The sequence below is a fragment of the Macrobrachium nipponense genome, chromosome 1 (genome assembly GCF_015104395.2).
Source record: "Macrobrachium nipponense isolate FS-2020 chromosome 1, ASM1510439v2, whole genome shotgun sequence".
Classification (NCBI taxonomy): domain Eukaryota; kingdom Metazoa; phylum Arthropoda; class Malacostraca; order Decapoda; family Palaemonidae; genus Macrobrachium; species Macrobrachium nipponense.
In genome coordinates, this window is record NC_087200.1 from 35,970,739 (window position 1) to 35,983,817 (window position 13,079).

Genomic DNA, 13,079 nt, shown 5'->3' on the forward strand with positions numbered 1-13,079 from the left:
ACAAGACGCCCTTCAACCAAGGGAATCACAAACCAGAGGACTCCTTGAGCTCCCCGCAAGATTCCGTTAGTCATCCAACGATTCTACGTAATCATTGTCTTGGGAGGAATATTTTTAAGGATGACATTCGGACGAATGTTCGCCCTTCCATTGTAAAAATCTGTATATCCATATTACCTCTCTTTTCTTCCAGGAACTAAAATGTAAAACCATTTTTACATAACACCCTTTCTTTTGATATATATATATATATATATATTATATATATATATATATATATATATATATATTATATATATGTCGGGAATCCATTCCCTCTATGTAAAATTATTCATGTATTTTTCGTCTGTGAACACATTCACAGCAGGGGCCCTGTCCCTTTTTGTTTATGTTTGTTCGTGCGTGCATGATGGACACTATGCTTCCATCTGCACACCACCTTATGTACAGCCTCATTTGCTGAATAAAATTAGTTCGCTCGCTCTCCTCATCTTACTCAGTCCTCACATAGGTATCAACCTAAAATTTCAACAACTTGGGTATCCTTTCACCCTTATTATTATTATTATTATTATTATTATTATTGTTATTATTATTATTATTACTATGAGTGCTACAAGTCCAAGAGAAAGCAGGACAATTGAAAAAAGAACAGCGAAGTGAATAATCTATTATATATTTGGCAATGTGTGTATGTATGTTTGTATGTATGTTTGTATGTATGTATGTATGTATGATTGGTATGGGCGCCCGGGCCGATGGTCTGACGGGACTGAGATTCGGAACAGAGATGGGTTTCCACCCCGGAAAGGTCGAGACCTATGTTCGGGAGCCCGGAAACCCCAGGAGCCTGGGGTCCCAAAATTTCTACTTCGCACCCCCCCCCCCCCCCCCCCCCCCTCTAAAGGGTGAGTCGGGATTCCGTGAAACAGAGCTGGTTCTGCCCATGAAACGGGGCTGGCTATGCCCGTAGACTTAGTTACTTTACAAATTTCTGTATACATATGACTTATCATTTGGAAAAGAAGACTATAGGGCAAGCATCAATGACATCAAAGAGGGTGGTTTTAGAAGGGCGTTGACAGAGAGAGAGAAAATGAGAGGGAGAGAAAAATGAGAGAGAGTAGACCGGGTGTTAGGGAGAAGAAAGAGGAAAAAAGACAGAGAGAGAGAGAGAGAGAGAGATTCTTAGTATATTATTATATATATATATATATATCTATATATATATATATATATATATATATATATGCTCTAGGTTACACAAGTTCCTCGCTGGCCGAGTGGTTTTCGAGCTGGGCTGCCAATCCGGTGGTCTCAGGTTCGATTCCCGGCTCGGCCAACGCGGAATCAGAGAAATTTAGTTCTGGTAATAGAAGTTCATTTCTCGATATAGTGTGGTTCGGATCCCACAATAAGCTGTAGGTCCCGTTGCTAGGTGACCAATTGGTTCCTAGCCACGTAAAAATATCTAATCCTTCGGGCCAGCCCTAGGAGAGCTGTTAATCAGCTCAGTGGTCTGGTAAAACTAAGATATACTTATCTAGGTTACACAGACCAATCTAGCTGGGACCCGCCCGTAGGGCGGGTAACCAGCTAGTAAACTATAAAAGAGAAATGGTGAAGAAAAAATAAATATGGTTAAAAAGAAATAAATCAGTAAGTGAAATTCAAGTGGGTCTGATTTGTAATAGACTGCTTACACCAAGTTTGAACTCCTGAAATTCCAATGATTCAACTGTAAGACGGGGAAGATCACTCATCGTTTTAGAAGACAATGTGGTTTTGAACCTTGCTAAAGGAAAATTGTGACTCTTAGAAGAGACTGCATATCTAGTCCAATATTTGGTGAATGTAATATGGGAAGCTCGATCTGACTACAAAGTCTTGTGCCGCAGCTCTTGTTATGCTGTAATGAAAGCTACTCTAATTAGGTTTCAGGTTGAATTTTAAGTGGTCACTGCTGCATGCACCACCTGTATTGACATTCCATGCACAGTAGCTCACGTTTACTATGAGGCGTCACTATCCACAATTCACATGCAGTGGGTAAAGGGCACACTTTCATTTATAAGATCTCTGATTTAAACCATTACTCTTTCCATATTTCCTTACTATAGTACGGCAAGTGTCTTACTCCATTAATGTAAAATAAAAAAAAATATGATGACCCCGGCGTCCTCGTAAATTTATGCTATGTCCAGAAGTTGACTAAGTTTTTAAAAAAATTTATTTTCAGTTATATTCATACTGTTGCTCTAGATTTGAAAGTAATCATTTCAGTGCTCTTCATACATTTGCTCTAGATTGCTAACTAATATATCAGTGTTATTCATGTTTTTGCTATAGATTCAAACGAATTGTCATGTTGTACTTTCTTACTTTATTTGTTCTCTTTAATTTGTTTTAGTTTATAGATCCTTTATCATGTCTTGTTTTTTTATTGTTAGTTGTTAGAGTTTCAGGAGGCTTAGGAAGACTCAGTGCAGGTTTCTTACTTCATTCACACACTGGCAGAAATATACATAAAATTATAAGTTAAGCATATGACTACAATCGAAGTGTGAGCCTTCTTGAATCTTCTAACCCACAACTGTGAGGTTCTGGACCCCACACCGCTTCTGCTTAGGCTCCTGGCTATTTTCTATCTGCACCTCTGCTCTCTGCATGCTTTCTGGAAGGTTCTTCAAAGGAGACTGTCCCACCTACCATAGGCGGAGAATCTGCTACTGTCCCACCTGGTGGGAGTCCTTATTAGTTGAAGATTATCTACCGCCGTCCCTTGGGTGTAATTGAGTGACTTAATTCCCCCCCTTGTTGGTGGAACTAATGACGTCACCGGAACTGTTGAGTTTTTGGTGAAAGATCAAAAGCCAGGTCACATGTGAGAATTTTAATGGCAGTGCTTAGATTAAAACTTTGTGCATGTTAGGGCTATTGTTCAAGACTCTTCCTGTGCCCAATTCTCTCTCTCTCTCTATTATTCGTTTTCTCTCTCTCTTTCTTTCTCTGTCTATCATTTGTCTATTAATGGTTTTCTCTCATTTATTTTTCTCTCTTTTATATATGCCCTATTCTTAACTGATATTCGCCTAGCTATTGTAAGGACGGCATTACGCCAAATGTCCGTCCTTCCTCTGTACATACTTTTTATCCATATATTAAAATGTAGAGCATTTCACGGCCTATCCACCGATATATATATCATGTACAAATGTACTCTCTGCACGAATACATATGTATATTTTCAGCTGCAAAGAAACACAATCAGATCCCTTTTTGTGTGTGTGTGTGACGAAAACTGTTTCCATCAGCACTGCTGCCTCATATACAGCAGTCTCTGCTCAATAAAGTTCGTTAGAGCTTTTTCCCTGTCTTCCAGTCCTCACAACTGGTGACCTCCCGGAATTAGGACGGTAGCAGCTCAGGCCACCTACCCCAGAAAACCTTTAATGGCCCATATGGCACGCAGTCTAGGTCCTCTGGTGTTCATATCCGTGGTCGACCACAACACCATTAGTGGACTAAAAACAACACGTCCTCTACAGGAGTGTTTTGGTGTTTATCTCACGGTTCGGCCCACCAATTATGACACCTGTTGACCGTAAGAGTGAGCTGGCAGACATGGAGAACTCAGCTCAAAACTGGGAGCTGTCCATCGCTGTTCCTTCTGGTTCTTTGATGCCCTAACCCGCAGCACGATCCATGTTCTCCCCAGGTGGTCCCCTGACGCCCCAATCGACGTCCTTGTGCATCGCCACCAGCACCGGCTGCCCACAACCACTGATAACCACCTCCCGGAGAAAGCAGGTATTCGACGTGATCCATGGTCTCACACACCCATCACCCTGCACAACAACCAGACTCATGACAGAAAGGTTCGTTTGGCACAGCATCAAGAGGGACTCCCAGGAGTGGGCCAGGAACTGCACTGCGTGCCAGAGCAACAAGACAGGAAGGCACACTGAATCAGGAATAGGTATCTTCCCTCAACCCAGGCAGAGATTTGGGCATAGCCACGTCGACATCGTCGGGCCCCTTCCCCCTTCCGACAGTGCCAGATACCCCCTGATGGTGATTGCCCGGTCCACCGGGAGGCCAGAAGCCACCCCAATGTCAGAAGCCACCGCAGATGCCTGCGCTGAAGCCCTCCTGTCCAGCTGGATCAGCCGCTTCAGAGTGTCAGATGACATCACTACAGACTGGGGAACCGCCTTCACCTCAGAACCCTGGAATGCCTGATGGGGACCAAGCATCATACGACCACGGCCTACAACCCTGCAGCCAACGGCGTGGTGGAAAGGACCCACCGCTACCTCAAGGCCTCCCTGATGGCACACTGCACAGGCCCTGACTGGAAGGCACAGCTACTGCGGGTCCTCTGCGGCCTCTGCACCACCCCAAGAGCCAATGGCGACCTGTCACTGGCAGAGAGTGTTTACGGCGAGACCCTGACAGTACCAGGTGAATTCTTCCCCACCGACAGCGATGACCCTGGCATGCCACTGGCAAGGCTCCGGGCAGCCTCCCAGAAATTTTTTCACTTGTGTTGAAAAAATGTCTTGGTATTTATGTTGGTTCTTCATGTAGACTGTTACAAGTCCAGTATTATAGCCATTTGGGACTAAGTTATACAGAACTGGCTCCAGAATCTCTAATCCCGAGTTCTCTAATATGAGAATACATGCAAAGAGTTGTAAAATTACTATTGACAAGAAACATTTCTCTATTATTGGCACCACAAAGCAAACTACCCATCAAGCTACCCTTGAGTCATTGTTTATTAAGCACCTTTCACCTAATTTAAACTCCAACACCTCGTCATCTCCTCTCTCTCTCTCTAGCGTGAGGTTTACGTTGTGACTTGTGTGCAGACCTTACCCGTTTTGGTCACTCGCCTCTTTCTTTCTTTATGAATAGGTAGTTTTCTTCTCATTCTCTATTTTAACATTCTGAGTATATTTTAATTTTATTGTAATTTTTAAGTTTATTTAATTTTTATTGTAATTTTTAAGTTTATTTAATTTTTATTGTAATTTTTAAGTTTATTTTAATTGTGAATTTCAATTGCAGACTGATGATGTGTTGGTGACAACATGAAACGTTTCTTAGTAAAACACGTGTACATGACTGTCATCTGATTGGGCACCTCTTCCTTTATATTTATGGTTTTCCTGATGTGATATATATATATATATATATATATATATATATATATATATATATATATATATATACACGCACGCACGCACACACACACACACACACATATATACGAAGATATATGCAGCTGCAAAGAAACCCAATTGCAGCGGGGACCCATCCCTTTTTGTATGTGCATGCATGACGAACACTACGTTTCCGTCGCACTACTGCCTCATATACACCCGTCTCTGCTCTAGGAGTTTTTTTTTACGGCTGCTCTGTGAGCAAGAGCCCGTGCTGACACAAGGTCAGCTAAATCAAAAACAACAACAACTCTAGGAGCTGCTCTGTGAGCAAGAGCCCGTGCTGGCACAAGGCCAGCTTAATCTTAAACAACAACAACTAGGAGCATACGGGCCTGCTCTGTGAGCAAGAGCCCGTGCTGGCACAAGGCCAGCTTAATCTTAAACAACAACTCTAGGAGCAAGAGCCCGTGCTGGCATAAGGCCAACTTAATCTCAAACAACAACAACACTCAAGAAAGTTACGGGCTGCTCTGTGTGCAAGAGCCCGTGCTGACACAATGTCAGCCTACTAAAAAAACAACAACAACAAATCAGTAAAGTTAGTTAGACCTTTCTCCCTGTCTGATTCCAGTTCTCATACTTTCATCACATCTTTATTTCAGTGTTATTCCTAATTTTGCTCTGGATTTCAAACAAATCACTTCAGTATTATTCCTATTTTAGGTCTAATTTAAAATTAATAATTTCATTCATACTTTTGTTCTAGATTTCAAAACAATAATTTTCAGTTATTCATGCCTAGAGAGAGGCTACTTTACACTACTTAGAATAACATTCAAAGAACCATTACTTAGTCCAGCTGTAATCCAACCAAAGGGTGGAAATATCGAAAGTTGCACAGCTGCGACGCCATATTGTTATCAATACTCCAAGTACGTCAATAGAAAAACAAAGTAAGTGATGCCTGAATACTTGTGTAGTTACGGTATATGTGAATCGCTTTTATAAATTAGAGAGTAGTATCCATACCAAGTTGTCAATACAAAGATATTATATTGTCGTGTTAAGTAAGCGTTGTTGATTTTATACTTGCCTTAGAGGCGTCGAGTCTGTAGGCTGTTGTTAACTGAATCTTCAGTTTAGGAAACGTAAGAACACAACGTTAATAGGTAGTAGTCGTCAATTGGCAATCCAGGGACTTCAGCAAGTGCAGCCGAAACGCCAAGCATTTCGTATACCTATCGCCTACCTTACCGATTTTCTAGGCATCTGTGAGGTGAAGTAGCCTACAGGGGAAACAACCTATTGGACTACCTTGGCCAGTCTTGGCCGCTTGTTGATCTACCCTCCGAAAAAAGTACTTTAACACGTCCTCGTGACACCGAGATGGGCACCAGTCACGAGTCATTGTTGGTGAGAGCAACACCTCGGGACCTCTACTTTCAAAGGATTTTCTCCACAGTTTGAAATTAGGGTAAACAATCACGGACGATCCACCAGCATCACGCTGCCCGGGTCTTATTCACTCGATATTAAATTGGTGAAATAAGAATACAATTACAACTCCAAGCATACCATTCAAAAGATTGAAGCTTCGTCAACATAGGGGAAAAAACCACCGACTAACAACCCTTATCACGGTTTTCAGGTCTTATTCACTCAATATTTAAATGGTGAAACAAGAATACAATTACAACTCCAAGCATACCATTCAAAAGATTGAATATTCGTCAACATAATGTGATATATGAAAGCCCCATATGAACTAAAATAAGCATGTGACGCTCTTCGTAAAATATTTTTTCAAGGCAGTTTTGAAATCCAATATGGCGGCTACCATGGGATGTACAGGTTCTGATCAGTGACGACAGTCATCTTTCCCAGCCTTCCCAGCACTCATTTGAACAATGTTAGCGTAGGGTAAAACATCACAGCAGGCCAAGCAGGCCACCTACAATCAACACCTAGCCACCCTCCGAAAAAGTACATTATAACGCGTCCTGACACCCGAGATGGGCATCAGTCGCGACTTGTTGTTGGTGAGAAACGGAGCTAAAGACCTCTACTCTCCTTTCGAAGTAAGTATTTTCTCCAAAGTTAGAAATTAAGGCCAAATTTTAAGATTTAAACAGAGGGTACTGAAAATGGCGCCCACGGCAGTGGAAATCTCACCAAAACGCTTTAGAAATTTTTACTTACAACTAAAAATGTTTCGAAGATTGACGCCATCTCGATGTTTACGGAGTCGCTTGTGTCAACAAACTTTCCATTTCCTGTGATAAATCCGCACACCACTTGTACCCACAGACGCTGGAGCACTTTTATCACAACAATCGAAACATGATTTCTCATCAACAAACAAGCCAGGAGTAAACAGCTGTTTTGGTAGAAGATGACGAGAAGCGTGCTCTTAGCTAATTTTTAAATAAGTAGTAAAACATCAATATTTTACATATTTATGATGATTAATTTGAAAATATTCGTTATTGAAAAAGTAACTCGACTCTGACTCAAATTTAAGTAATTATTTTTCTGAATTAGAACGTTCTTTTAAGTTCTGTATTATGACGTCACGACATCTTGACTTTCGTACCTATTGTAAATAATTGCTATACTCAACTGTCATTGCAGAACAGTTTACCAGTTATTCATGCAGATTGTTATCAGCTATACATGTAATTGTTATAATCGTAATGCGCATATATATCTTTATTATTTACTTTTTGGATATATGAAGATGTTTTACTGCTGGATTATCGCCGTAGTGTGACACAATCGTTTTCGGTCCATGGGCCTCTGTCTGTTTTCGCACCATAAGAAATTATGGGGCCGAATTTGCAATGACCAGAAAGTCGTTAAAAAGAGGAAAGTTAGCATTGAGGGGCATATGTTTTGACTGAGAAAAATACAAATTTATTCAATAGCTAGCTTGTAAAAAATACTTGGTTATAAAAACTTGATGACAACTAAGCAGCATGTCTACTATGGGTTTCAGAGACAGTGCAAGCACGTTTTTGGGCAATACCTATTTCTGTAACGAACACTCGTAAAACAGAACGAGATTTTGCTATAGTGCATTACACCCAGTGCCGTAATTTATAAGGGTATCGTGAATCACTAATCGTAAAGAAATAACGACACTTGTCCTTGTACCAAGAGACAAAAACTCCATTATGCAGAAATGGATAGAACACGGTATAAAGCTCCACCTACCCTCTCCCCCCCCCCCCCCCCCCTCCTACCGCCATCCCTTTTCTTCTTCGTTCCTCCGCCTTTTTCCTTTCTCTCTCTCTCCCTCTCTTCTCTCTCTCTCTCGTCTCTCTCTCTCTCTCTCCTCTCTCTCTCTCTGTTGCCATTCGGTATGTGTTGACCCTCCAAACTGGGTATAAGACTACACACAAAACGTTGAAATTGGTGAAATTAGGCTATGTATTGGAAGTATATATACATAAATATTAAAGCAATTTTTGTTCTCATTATTGCATTACTATGACAACTAGAATTCATGGAAACAGTTTATAATAATGGAACGGCGTATGTGTGAAGCCTCCACTAATGTGGCAACGATGATTTTGCCATTCTTAGCATGCAAACATTAAAGCATGCAAACATTAAAGGTTACATTTATTTCTGGCATACGATTATTAAAGAAATTCAAAATACTAATAAAGACTGAAATCAATGAAAAGTGCTAGCAAAAACAAAAAAGCAAAAAAAAAAAAAAAACGTAGTCGTTCCTCTATGCACTTTTCGTATTCGTTCCTCTATGGTTTTCGGCAGCCAGATGTACGAAAACGTTAGAAACATTTGATTTTATCTACTTTAGAAATATCTGTAATTTTTCGGGGTAATTTGGTTGCAAAAAAGGGATAATATACATGAATTAAATCTAAATTTTTAAATAACAAAGTAAATTTAAACTAAATAACGAGTAAAGTAAACAGTTTAGGGGAATAAACTTTGCAGTTTCGTCGTCTGTCGTCGTCTGCTGTTCTGAAATGTTTATTGTTAGTATACTAAGGTTTTGTACATACTTACCTGGCAGATATATACTTAGCTTTACGTCTCTGACGTCACGACAGAATTCAAAACTCGCGGCACACGCGACAGGTAGGTCAGGTGATCTACCTTACCCGCGCTGGGGTGGCGGCTGTAAGAACCAATCTCCCTTTCCAGCCAGAATTTTTTTTCCCTTCCACCGGTCTCCTGAGGGAGGCTGGGCGGGTCCATCAATCGTATATAATCTTGCCAGGTAAGTATGTAAAAACCTTAAAACCTATTTGTATACTAACAATAACATTTTTGTACATGAACTTTCCTGTCAGATATATACTTAGCTGATTGACCACCCTTGGTGGAGGGGAAAGAGAAACAGCAATATAAATATGGAAAAAAAGGGGGAAAAGAAAACAACACTAGTTGTCAGGATGTAAATACACCTTGGTTTCTTACCATGTTTCAGGCAGAAGACTTCGTAGTTAACTGTTCTATGAGTCTGCGTTGCCTTAAGAGCTTCAGCGAGGGCGTGACCTACAGCTGACAGACTCTTTGGGTCTATCAAAGGGATTTGGTTATCCGCTTACTTGATAGAATCCGAGCAGGATCTGTCAACGGGGATGACAGAACTTAACCACTATCATTGCAAGGAGCTCAAACATAAACCGATCACCTAACCAATCTAATCATTGTTAGACTACGAAATGAAAAAACATGCCTACCCGCATGTTCTTTCAAACAACCAAAAACTTACAACCTAACAAGGGGAAAAATATATACTACAAAGGATATGTCTCAGCTCCCTGCCCCAGCACCGAATCCGCCGATACGTACGGGCCTAACCCGAAGCACTTTTCATACGTAATTTTGACGTCTCTCAGATAGTGGTTTGCAAAGACTGAGTTGCAACGCCAGAACGTTGCCTTCATTACTCAGTGATATGTTTTTGTTAAAAGTCAATGACGTGGCAATAGCTCTTACCTCATGAGCTTTTACCTTAAGAACTTTGAATTGACTTTCATCACATATCGCATGCGCTTCTTTCACCAGGCTTCTGATAAAGAAAGAAAGCGCATTCTTCGAAAGAGTCCTCCTTGGATCTCTTACAGAGCACCAAAGGTTGACTCATTGCCCTTAAGTTTTTTCTTTCTCTGTAGATAGAATTTTAAACTTCGTACTGGGCAAAGCGACCTCTCTGCTTCCTCGCCTACTAATGCAGACAAGCCTTGTACTGCAAAGCTCCTAGGCCAAGGATTTGAGGGGTTCTCGTTCTTGGCCAAGAACGAAGGAAGGAACGAACAGATAGCTGCATCTCCTCTGAATCCCACATTTCCTTCTAGTGCATGGAGTTCACTAACCCTCTTTGCAGAAGCCAGTGCCATGAGAAAAATTGTCTTCTTCGTGAGGTCTTTAAACGAGGCAGACTGAGGCGGTTCGAACTTATTGGACCTCAGTAACGTAGCACTACATCCAGATTCCAACTCGGAATCCCTGGAGAAACCTTCTTGGATGTTTCAAACGATCTTATTAGATCATGAAGGTCCTTATCTTCTGAAATGTTTAAGTTTCTGTACCTAAACACTGCAGATAGCATGCTACGATAGCCTTTAATGGTTGATACCGCCAATCCACTTTTCTTCCTAGGAAAAGTAAGAAGTCTGCTATTTGGGTCACAGAGGTACTGGAAGAGGAAAAGTGATGGTTCCTACACCATCGCCGAAAGACGTCCCACTTCGATTGGTAGACTCTAAGGGTAGAAGGCCTTCTTGCTGCTGCGATAGCCGTTGCAACTCTTGCAGAAAAGCCTCTCGTTCTGACCAAAACTTTTGACAGTCTGAAAGCCAGTCATATCTAGAGCGGGGGAGGTTTTTGTGATACCTCTCGAAGTGGGGTTGTCTGAGCAGATCGATCCTCTGTGGTATGTTCTCGAAGATCTACTAACCATGTCCCAGTACCTCTGTGAACCATACTTGTCGGGCCAGCACGGGCTACCTAGCGTCATCCTTGCTGCCTCCGATTCTGCAAATTTCTTTAGAGTCTCTCCAGTATCTTGAATGGAGGAAAAGCATACATGTCTATACCCTTCCAATCTAGTAGAAACGTGTCTATCGACACTGCCCTCGGGTCCGATATCGGAGAGCAGTAATTGCTATCCTCGCATTCTTGGCTGTGGCGAAGAGGTCTATAGAGGCTTGCCCCAAAGCTTCCACAGGTCCTGGCAAACATCCTCGTGAAGAGTCCACTCTGCAGGTAGGACCCTTGATCTTTCCTGCTTAGGAGGTCTGCTCTGACGTTCTTTTCTCCCTGTACGAACCTGGTAAGGAGGACAAATCTTCCTTTGCTCTGCCCAAAGCAGAAGTTCTTTTGCTGTCTCGTACAGGGAGAAGAGTGAGTCCCCCCCTGCTTCCTGATGTAAGCCAGGGCCGTGGTGTTGTCCCGAGTTGATCTGTACTGCTGAAGCTAGGACGTGGGGCTCGAAAGCTTTCAAAGCTAGCCAAACCGCCATCAGCTACTTCTTGTTGATGTGCCAGGTCACCTGTTCCTTCTTCCAGGTGCCTGACACTTCTCTTGAGCCGAGCGTTGCTCCCCAACCTGTTTCCGAGGCGTCGGAATACAACACTTGGTTGGGTTCGGAATGTGAAGGGACATCCCTTCTGCAAACCTGAGAGGGTTGGCCCACCAAGAGAGGTCCTTCTTGATTTCCCTGAGATCTCGAAGGAGAACTCTAGGTTTTGCGAACGACACCTCCAGTTTCGATGTAGAAAGAACTGGAGAGGTCTGAGGTGCAAACCTTCCTAGAGAAAGGAATTGTTCCAACGAGGAGAGTGTCCCCAACAAACTCATCCACTCCCTCGCTGTGCATACTTCTTTCTCTAGGAAGGCTTTGACTTTCTCTGACCCTCGGGCTATCCTTTCTGGAGACGGAAAAGCCCGAAAATCCAGAGAAGCCATCCGAATCCCCAGATAGATACGATCTTGACTGGGGATCAACTGAGACTTTTGAAAGTTCACCAAAGTCCCAGAGAACTTGCCATGAAAAGGGTCTTTTGTATGGTCCTCCAAACATCTTTTTCTGCGACTTGGCTCTGATTAGGCCGTCGTCCAAGTAAAGGGACACTCTGACTCCCTCCAATGTAGCCCATCTTGCTACATTTTTTCATTAGGCCTGTGAAGACCTGAGGGGCTGTTGAAAGCCGAAGCACAAAGCCCTGAACTGGAATATCCTTCCTCCCATCATGAACCTGAGGTATTTCCTTGAAGAAGGATGGATAGGCACATGGAAGTAAGCGTCCTGAAGATCTAGGGACACCATCCAGTCCCCTGGCCGAAGGGCCGCCAACACTGATGGATGTCCGTCTTCATGGCGAACTTCCTCTTTTCTACAAAGAAATTTCAGGGCGCTTACATCCAGACGGTCTCCATCCTCCTGAGGAGCTTTTGGAACTAGAAAAGGCGGTTGTAAAAGCCCGCTGAGCAAGGGTCCGCTCCACTAGCTCTATAGCCTCTTTCTCGAACATTTGTTCCATTGCTTTGTGTTAAAGCAAGGCTCATGATGGGATCCCTGTACCTGGCCACCAACTCCCTCGGAGTCGTTGTCAACGGTGGTCTTTCCGTAAAGGGAATCAGATATCCTTTCCGGATAATCGAGAGGGACCAGTTGTCCGCTCCTCTCTTTGCCCAGGCTTCCGAGAATCTTAGAAGTCTGGCACCTACTGGTGTTTGGAGGACTACTTCCCTACTTCTTAGCTCTGGCAGAGCGTGAGAAGGATCTACCTCTTCTGAAAGGTCATTACCTCTCGAGGTAGAGGCTCTAGAAGGAGGCCCCTCGAAAGGGCTCCTGTCTAGCTGAGTCCTCCTTCGTCTTCGTCTGGAAGGAGGTCCTAGGCTTCTGTGCCGACAGCGCGAGCATGT

At 42.6% G+C, this 13,079-nt stretch overlaps 1 protein-coding gene across 1 annotated transcript in view; it reads left to right on the plus strand.

The window, feature by feature from the left end:
* The first annotated feature begins 6,005 nt into the window (after positions 1-6,005).
* The window catches only part of LOC135219235 (transcription elongation factor SPT6-like), a 165,042-nt gene continuing 157,968 nt past the window's right edge, over positions 6,006-13,079 (plus strand). Inside the window, exon 1 of the mRNA XM_064255827.1 lies at positions 6,006-6,124. The gene's annotated coding sequence lies outside the window, so the exon portion shown is untranslated. The remainder of the gene's footprint in view (positions 6,125-13,079) is intronic.